At 41.0% G+C, this 10,286-nt stretch overlaps 1 pseudogene; it reads right to left on the bottom strand.

Moving 5' to 3' along the window:
- Positions 1–5,510: 5,510 nt before the first annotated feature.
- On the bottom strand, positions 5,511–5,620 carry LOC145355659 (5S ribosomal RNA; annotated as a pseudogene).
- Between the last annotated feature and the right edge of the window lie 4,666 nt (positions 5,621–10,286).

Raw genomic sequence — 10,286 nt, 5'->3', positions numbered from 1 at the left:
GCAACTGCCCCCTAAATCAACACCATCCCTCCAAACTATCAGCCCACCAATTGACTAGCATTCCTGCCCCTATACTACCTGACCCAACTATACCTGACTACCCTCACAACATCGAAGCTAACCCATTGACCCAATCTGACAAGCCCTGACCTGACCTGACTACTGGGAGGCAGTGGCATAATTGCATTGTTGATGAACTAGTAATCCAGGGAACCAGGGCAATACACCAGGGAACCAGGTTCAAATCTCACCATGACAGAAGGTGAAATTTGAATTCAGTAAAACCTGGAAATTAAAATCTAATGATGACTATGAAACCATTGTCAAATCCCACTTGGTTCACTCATATCTTTTTGGGATTGAGATCTGCCGTCCTTTCCTGGCTTGGCCTGCCTCGACTCCAGATCCCCAGCAATGTGGTGGACACTTAAATGCCCTCTGAGATGGGCATAAATGCTGGCCCAGCCAGCACTTCTCACATCCAATGAATAAAAAAAACTACCTCAACCCAGCCTGACTACACCCAAGCACCAAACTACTTCACCCCTGACTGAATCTGATTTACCCTGACCCCCCAGCTACCCACAGAACAGACCTGACTATCTCCTCTTACTTTACCTGGTTGTCTGAGTACCATTCAGCTGGATCTGCCCACACACTGACCTGACTACTGACTCACCTACCACCTCGCCCAATAATCACCTGACCCAATATCCAAAGAATGACTGTATAAAGCACAAACAGATAGTGATACTCGGACTCTTGGGCTGAAAGATCCAGCAAGGCCTTATTTATCTTTGCAGCATTCAAAAGAAATAATTAGTCTCCACAATAAATGAGAATGGCCAGGTATAGGAACATGAAGGTATCTATTTGAACCAACCTCCTGTCACAATTTGGTCCCAGAGGAAAGCATCTGACATGGACCGTGACTACTTTAAGCAGTGGGGATGAGCTACATAATAATTCACCCGACTATCAAAATGTCCTGTATGAAAGGACGGAGAATGTATTTGCATCTGCTACGGAGATAGTGAACTTCAGAAAATTCACTTTTAAGATGTCAATATCTCATGCGGAGAAACATCTCTGAGTTAAGAGTCCTGATTGAAGTTAAGCGGAGCCCAAATTAAGTTAAGGGGGAGGAAGAAAATTGGAAAAGCAAATAGTTGGTCTGGAAGTTACAGAAAATTACATAGAAATAACAAGATAGAAATTGTTTGTTCAGCCCAAGCACTCCACACTAATGTCTATCTTCACACAATCAGTAGTCCTGATCCCATGTGTCTGAATTGTAATGGAGTTGGAAAAGCCAATGACAGCAGTGCATAAGCAGAACACTGGACAACTAGAACTGAAACAGGAGAGAAAATGAACTGAGATAGAGGAAAAAGCCTGTTGGGGATATCAGCAGGTGAATGCTGAATGTATTTTTATTATATTTCTCTGTCAATTTAACAGCAACGTTAACCAATTCAGTTAGGGAGTAAAATATCGGAGGGAGGAATATCATACGAACGTGCTGAAGTATTGTCCATTCATCTTGGCTCACTTTTAGCTTTATATAATCATTGCAGATTATGGTGTTAATAACAAATAATTCCCATGCACAGACATGTTTGATATGAATAATTAAAAAAGAGAAAAATGTAGATAGACAAAGGAAAAGAGGTGAAGACCAGCAAAGATGTTTAGCGATTATGAAGTAAATTTTATAAGATGGCATTCCTGCCTCTTGTCCTTGCTGGACAAGAAATCAGAGTGGACAATAGGGTATGGAGATCAGTCTGCTCTAAGCACTCTGAACCAATTTACCCATGATTAAAGATAACAATGTGGAATATCGAAGTCCAAGGATTGGAGGATTGTTGTTTTATCTTCTTCTCCATGAAAGCACTGAGAGTGGCAAATTTTAAAATATAGTATGGTGTGTTTTGATTGAAATATCAAAGTGCAACAAGGAGAAAACTGTAAATTACAATTGCATGCTCCATTGGTGCTGAGAAACTGATATGGTGAAAATAAAGATCGTTGGAACAAAATGAAAAATTTGAGAGGAATATATTGCAAATGTTTAAAATTCCCCTCCGCCTCCTTACTTTCAGATTTTGCAGAAGATCGGGATTCGACATGAATACGTTTCTTTCTCCCTTAAATATGCAATCAATGAAATCCCAGCATTAATATTTCTATTTGTCAAATGGCTGCAACTGTTCTTAACATGGCTTCCCACAGGTAACACCGGCGCACAGGTGTGATACCAGAGCACTTATCACGGCTGCGGGATCTGACCAGTTGTTAGCATGACAAGGTGATAGAAGGGAATGGGAAGTAAGCACAGAAAGAACAAGCAGAGACCATTCCAAAAGAAAAATACAACACTCAGGGTGAGATTTTGTGGCCGCACTCGGCCCAAAACTGGAAAATCCCGCCAAGGTCAACAGACCTTTCCATGGTCTGCCCATCGCCCGTTACGATTCAGGAATGGGAAAGTTCACCCTTCAGAGACTGAGCTAAGCTTCAATCACAAATGCATGGATGTGATATCTTGTAAGAAGTAGCACAACTTCCATATATTGTGGTGGAGTGCATGTGCATTTAGTTGTAAAATTGACCCAAAACACTTGTGAAAATAAATACAATAATATTTCGGTGGTGGGGGTGGTGGTGGTGGGGATTTGGGGGGGCGGGGAAGGGGGAAGGTGGAATATAGCCTTTTAATACACTGCCATGAGTGTAGTTGAGGTGGCCAGTGTAGATGCATTTAAGGGGAAGTTAGGTTAATACATTAGAGAGAAAGGAACAGATGGATTTGTAAATGGAATAGATGAAGGGTGGGAGAAGGCTCATGTCATGTATAAACACTAGCATGGATCTGTTCGGTTGAATGGCCTATTACTGTGTTGTAAATACAATGTAATTTTTTTTGTCTTGTGATCAACCTGTAACAACCCCTGATAGTGGTCCCGTATCATTTTGGAAATATCTCCCCCTAGTATTTGATTTTTGTTTTATAACAAGTCTTTGGCTCTGACTCATTTCATTATCTGGTCTGCTTACTAAGAGTGAACACATTATAGCTACATTAGCTATTTTCAATTTAAGTCACCACAAAATATGGAAGAAATTAATTAACAGTGAATACACTTCACAGCTGAGGGAAATAAGAGATTGAAGGTAGGGAACTGCTCTGTTGGCTGTTTAGAAATTGTTTGTGGAGACAGGGGTTAATTGAACCAAAGACTTGTTTCAAGGACCTTGCCACAGATCCGGAAATTCTATGTTTGAATCCCACTCCAAACCTGGTGGCCAAGGAAGGTCCATTCATAGCATGACCAAGCAGGTTAAATATCAATTTGTAAATCGTTCCAACATGCACCAATGGCAGGTGGTAAGAGTGGGAGAGATTCCTGATCTTCCATGTGCTAGAAGGAAATTAGATTATCGAAGTTCAGTAACTATAATAACCATCACTATCCATTGCTCCAGACAGCACAGTGTCCAGGTCCTCAGGGTTTGATTTCCAGAAATGGGAAGAAACCAGAGTACCTGGAGGAAACCCACGTAGACATGGTACGAATGTGCAAACCCCACACAAATAGTCACCCAAGGCCAGAATTGAACCGGGTCCCTGACGCTGTGAGGCAGCAGTGCTAACCACTGTGCCACCATGCAACTTAGCCGAACTAACATTAGCAAGTTATGACTTTGGAGCCTCTCTTGATGGATGTAGTAATGAACAGCTTGGTTAGCACTGGCTGCACACATTAGTCATCAAAATGAGCAGCCAACTGGAAGTTGGTTTATTGCCTGCATTACATTGAATGGGCACAAGTCTGCACTGTGATCCCTGTGTGTGTTTCTTTTGGAGGGTATATCCAATTTAATCCCAATAATGTTTGGATAAGATTCAATGCAAGATGTCCCATCTGTTACAAATTTATTTTCCTTCTGTTTCCAGTACATTTGAAAGACAGCCGGCTCTGTCCTTCTCCGAGTTCAAATAATTTAAGATACTATTGAACATCACTTATCTATGCTTCAAGTCAATTGTTGTATATTAAAAATACAGCAAAGACCACTTGTTAAGAAAACAGTATTTTCATCCTATTGTTCAAGGCAATGTTAAGGTTAACTGCTAGGACACTTAGCAATTCTAAATTCACAGATGAAATAAAGGTGTAAATGGGAGGAATTCTCCTGTCCTGCCTGCCACAGGAATGGTAGTGGTGCGGACCACGTAGAAGTCCATTGACCTCGGATGAGATTCTGTGATTTTAGGGCAAGATCAGCCAGAGAATCTCACCCATGAATATTTTTCAAGTTAACAAAACAGGGTGAAATACATTATTCTAGATATTCTAGGTAACAGGGGGATCCCCTGCCTCTTGTATTCTCATCTTAAGAAGCTATTTTTCCCCAGTCTCTGCTGCAATCTTCAGAATTTCGGGTTGTGACAAACCATTTGTTATTATGGTTACTGAACTTCGATAATTCTAAATACAAAGAACAAAGAAAATTGCAGAGCAGGAACAGGCCCTTTGGCCCTCCAAAACCTGCACCGAGCATGCTGCCCAAATGAACTAAAACCCCCTACCCTTCCAGGGACCATATCCCTCCATCCCATCCTATTCATGTATTTGTCAAGATGCCCCTTAAAAGTCATTACTGTATGCGCTCCCACTACCTCCCCCAGCAACAAGTTCCATGTATCCACCACCCTCTGGGTAAAAAAACTTGCCTCGTACATCTCCTTTAAACCTTGCCCCTTAGAAATTGACTCTTCTAGCCTGGGAAAAAGCTTCTGACCACCCATTCTGTCCATGCCCCTCATAACCTTATAGACTTATATCGGGTCTCCTCTCAAACTCCGTCATTCCAGTGAGAACAAATCAAGTTTCCCAAACCTCTCCTCATAGCTAATGCCCTCAATACCAGGCAACATCCTGGTAAATCTTTTCTATACCTTCTCCAAAGCCTCCACATTCTTCTGGTAGTGTGCCAACCGGAATTGAACACTATATTCCAAATGCAGCCTAACTAAGTTTCCATAAAGCTGCAACATGACTGGCCAATTTTTAAACTTAATGCCCTGAGCCATTGAAGGCAAGCATGCCGTATGCTTTCTTGACCACCTTCTCCACCTGCATTGCCATCTTGTGACTGTATACCTGTACACCCAGAGCCCTCTGCTTATCAATACTCGTAAAGGTTCTACCATTTACTGTATATTTCCTATCTGTATTAGACCTTCCAAAATGCATTACCACACAGTTGTCTGGATTAAACACCATGTGCCATATGCAGTCTCCCATCCAAGTACTAACCAGGCCTGAGTCTGCTTAGCTTCCAAGATCAGGCATTTTCAGGCTAGTATAGCCATAGGCGTTCACTACCCTCATTTCTGGCCAATTCACTCTGAGAGCCTCAGCCACCAGCCAAAAGATTGGCTGCCCCTGGGCTGACAGTGCGGAGAGCCTGTGTTGTGGGCAGCCCCTGCTGGCAGCAAAAGCCTACGGCACCTGGTATTCCCAGGTAGTCTCCCATCCAAGTACTAACCAGGCCTGAGTCTGCTTAAGCTTCTAAGATCAGGCATTTTCAGACTAGTATGGCTGTAGGCATTCACTACCCTCATCTCTGGCCAATTCACTCTGATCCGCCAAGTCTCCACACAATCTATATCCTGATGTATCCTCTGATGGTCCTCATCACTATCTGCAAATCCACCAACCTTTGTGCTGTCCTCAAACTTATGAATCAAAACTGTTACATTTTCCTTCAAATCATTTATATATATTAAAAACAGTAAAGGTCCTAGCACTGATCCCTGAGGAAGACTACTTGCCCCTGAGGAATGTCACTTGTCACAGCCCTCCATTCAGAAATGCACCCTTCCACTGCTACTCTCTGTCTACTATAACAGAGTCTATGGTAGTCATGATGTGGAGATGCCAGCGTTGAACTGGGGTAGAACTCCCCACTCACCTGACGAAGGGGAAAAGCCCCGAAAGCTAGTGGCATTTGTTACCAAATAAACCTGGGATTTTAACCTGGTGTTGTGAGACGGATCCAATTCTGTATCCACCTTGCCAGCTCACCTCTGATCCCATGCGACTTCACTTTCTGCACCAGTCTGCCATAAGGGACCTTGTCAAAGGCCTTACTAAAGTCCATATAGACAACATCCACTACCCTACCCTCATCAATCATCATTGTCACTTCCTTGAAAAACTCAATCAAGATAGTGAGGCACGACCTCACCTTCACAAAACCATGTTGCCTCTCACTTATAAATCCACTTATTTCCAAGTGGGAGTAAATCCTGTCTCAAAGATTCCTCTCCAATAATCTCCCTACTACTGTCGTAAGGCTCACTGGCCTGTAATTACCTAGATTATTCTTACTACCCTTCTTAAACAAAGGAACAACTTTGGATATTCTCCAATCCTCTGGGACCTCCATTGTTACCAATGAGGATATAAAGATTTCTCTCAAGGCCCCAGCAATTTCCTCTGTTGCCTCTCTCAGTAATTTGGGATACTTCCCATCAGGCCCCGGGGACTTGTCTATCTTAATGTTTCTCAAGAATACCAATCCCTCCTTTTTAATCTCAACACCATTCAAACGATCTACGCAGCCTTTCCCAGACTGATCATCCACCAAGTCTTCCTCTTTGGTGAATACTGACACAAAGTATTCATTTAATATCTCACCCATTTCCTGTGGCTTCATGCATAGATTCCCTCCCTTGTCCTTGAATGTGCCAACTCTCTCCCTGGCTACCCTCTTATTCTTTATATATATATCCATATATGTATAAAGCCTTGGGATTTTCTTTAATCCTGCTGTCCAATTATTTTTCATGATCCCTTTTAGCCCTCCTTATACCTTGCTTAAGTTTCTTTCTATTTTCCTTGTATTCTACACTTGCTTTGTGTGTTCCCAGCCTCCTAGCTTTGACAAATGCTTCCTTTTTCTCTTTGACTCGGCTCACAACATCTCTCGTCATCCAATGGCCAAAACTTTCCATACTTATCCTTCATCTTTTAAGGTTAATAACTTCTGGTTAACTTCTGTGGTTGCTTCCCAGTCAACAAAGAAATCACGGCTATTTTATACTAATATTCTGAAATCTCTCCCTTCCTGGATCCCAATCCATTTCACTTTTGTTCATTTACGTAAAGGTGAAAAAGGCTCCTTAATTGCAAACTGTTCTTATGAATGAACTGAGATGTTTTTAGCATTTTTAAAAAGTATCAAAATTTTGTAGGGGATGGATAAGCTGTGGGAAGGATGCTTATATTTTTTATACACTGACCCACATTGGCTCCTGCTCAGGAAACGTCTTGACTTTAAAATTCTCCTCTTCATTTTCAAATCCCTGCATTCTTTTGCCCCTCCCTATCTCCATAATCTTTTGCATGTCAAAACCCTCTGAGATCAACTTCATCAAATTCTGGCCTCCAGTGCATTTCTAACATATCTGTGCCTTCAGTTGCCTAGACCCCAGGTTCTGGAGTTCTCTCCCTTCTCTTCATCTCTTTATACTCATTCTTTGTTGTATGAAGTGTAAGTGTAACAGAACTAGATAAAGAAGCCATAATTACTTTGTATTTTGAATTAGTAATTGTGAAAGGACTGTAGGTTGATGTTGATTTCAGGGATATACGCAGAGGTTGATTGGATCAGTTTGTAATTCAGCAAAACTAATAGTTAGATTTGGATTAAAGGGCAGAGACCAAACAAAGGTGACATTAGGTCTGCAAATAGAAGTGCAGTAATATTTATCCTTTGCAAAATGCATGGCATTTCCATTTCATTGAAAGAAAATAAATTATAAGTTCACCACATTATTTTGTTTTCTTAAATATAAAGTGCAATTATAAAGATAGTGCTTTTGTAGCTTTGCAGCTATAACTTTGACTGCATGATGTTATATATTTAAAGGGTTGCATGGTCATGTTAAGAGCTGATCACATGATTTGATGGTGATATCATTGGTGTGTTTCACCAGCTCCTCCCTACATTTCATTTTTGTTCTGTGCAGACGGCATCTCTTTCAATAAATCTGATATGTGTTAGTTTGAATCTACATGTGCAAACTACATCTTTCTTTTTGTTTAAAACCCACAACCCTAAAGGGTTAGGATTGTACATATGGGTGAAAGACTGCCAGGAAGTAGTGATTTTTTCCACTATATTTCACTCAGTTTTTATTTACCATTGATTTACAAAATATCATTAAGAGTTTAAATGTCAACCTAAGCAAATGTGACAGTTTAATATTCAATACACTTGCTCAGTGAATAAAGCCACAAGATTCCAAAGGTTTAGGCTGGGAGCCTAACTTTTCCAATAGTTGCAATGTTTAAATGGTAATAGATAATCTCTAGTGTTTTCCACCTTGTATTACTTGATTCCAACTGTGCCATGTTAAATCAGGATGATAATGTGACAGTGTGTGATTTTAATTAAGATTTTGTTCTTTCAAATGAATTTGTGTGTCAAGGCATCATTTACTTACACAGACTGAAGCAAGGATAAAAGCAGCAGAATACCTTAGTGCACTATTATGCAGTACTTTAAAGCACTCTCTGGTGCACATTAAGTTACCAACTTTGGAATGTCACACTTGTTATTTGCTATTAACAGAAGGAAACAAATTTAATTGGCCAAATCAATCTTTAGGCTTGTGAATTACTACGGCTCAGTAACAGCATTAGCAGTGATATACAACCAGGTTGTTTTCCCTCCTGGAAATGCTGTGTGCGGCAAAAATGTAGTCTAAGGAAAAGGAGAATAGTTTCCTAAATAAATGCAAACTTAACAAATTCGCACAGACACAAAGCTTTCACATTCAGAACCACAAGACTGAATCACAAACAAACTGCTGGCATGAAAATTTTCCCTCACCTCTCTATGTATGACCTCTGCGTAATTTTACAGAATTGGCTCTGGCCAATATGTTAAATTCAAATTCCACATCATTTCACATTTAATTCCAAACCAAACCTATACTTTGGGAACAGCTACCCCTACACTCAGAAACATGGGAAGATAGAAACTAAGAGCACAAATAGGTTATTTGGCCCTCCAAGCCTGCTCCACCATTCAATATGTTCCTAGTTGATCCTCAATCATAATGCTATATTGCCATTTTTCTTCCTATACCTTATGATGCTATTAATATCTAAACAAAACAATCCCTTTCTTGAATACATTCAGTGGCTTGGCCCCACAGCCTCCTGTGGTAGAGAATTCCAAGCTTCACCATCCTTTGAGTGAAGACATTTAACCTCATCTCAATTCTAAAAGGTCTACTTGGTATCCTGAGACTGTGCCCCCGATTCTAAATTCCCCAATCAGGTAAAACATCCTCCTTGGATCTAGTTTATTCAGCTTCGTCAGATTTATTTTGAATCTTAAACAGATCTCCTGTCATCCTTCTAAATTCCAGTGAATACAGGCCCCGTCGAACAAACATCTCTTCATAGGACAGTCCTGCTAATCCTGGTATCAACTTATTGCATCCCCACTGCACTACCTCTATGGCAAGTATGTCATTTCTTAGGTTGGAAGACCAAAAGTGCATGTAATTGTCCAGGTGTAGTCTCACCAATACCCTGTATAATTGCAGCAAACACAGTAAGAAGTCTCACAACACCAGGTTAAAGTCCAACAGGCTTATTTGTAGCACAAGCCACTAGCTTTCAGAGTGCTGCCCCTTCATCAGGTGAGTTTACTGTTGGACTTTAACCTGGCATTGTAAGACTTTGTACTGTGTCTACCCCAGTCCAACACCGGCAACTCCATATCGTAACTGCAGTAAGACATCCCTACTTCTGACCTTAAATTCTCTTGCAATGAAGGCCAACATACCATTTGCCTTCCTAATTGCTTGCTGCACCTGCCTCTCCACTTTCATTGACAAGGTCACCCAGATCCCTTTGTTCATCTATGCTTCCCAATATATCACCACTTGAATAATACTCTTTTTCAAATTTTCACACCAGCATGTATAACTTCACACTTAGTCACGTTGTGCTGCTTCTACCATGTGTTTGCCCACTCACTCAACTTACCTAAGTCACTTTAAAGCCTCTTTACATCCTCCTCACAGCTCACAACTCCACCCAGTTTTGTGACATCAGCAGACTTGGCAATGTTACATTTGGTTCCCTCATCCAGGTCACTTATATTATGAACAGCTGGAGCCCAAGCATTGATCTCTGCAGTACCCCACTAGTCACTGCTCAGAAAAACATCCGTACATTCCCGCTCTGCTT

Source organism: Carcharhinus amblyrhynchos, chromosome 19 (genome assembly GCF_965287045.1).
Source record: "Carcharhinus amblyrhynchos chromosome 19, sCarAmb.v2.hapA, whole genome shotgun sequence".
In the NCBI taxonomy this organism is placed as follows: domain Eukaryota; kingdom Metazoa; phylum Chordata; class Chondrichthyes; order Carcharhiniformes; family Carcharhinidae; genus Carcharhinus; species Carcharhinus amblyrhynchos.
The sequence above is the reverse complement of the archived record's forward strand: the minus strand, read 5'-3'. Positions and strand labels throughout refer to the sequence as shown.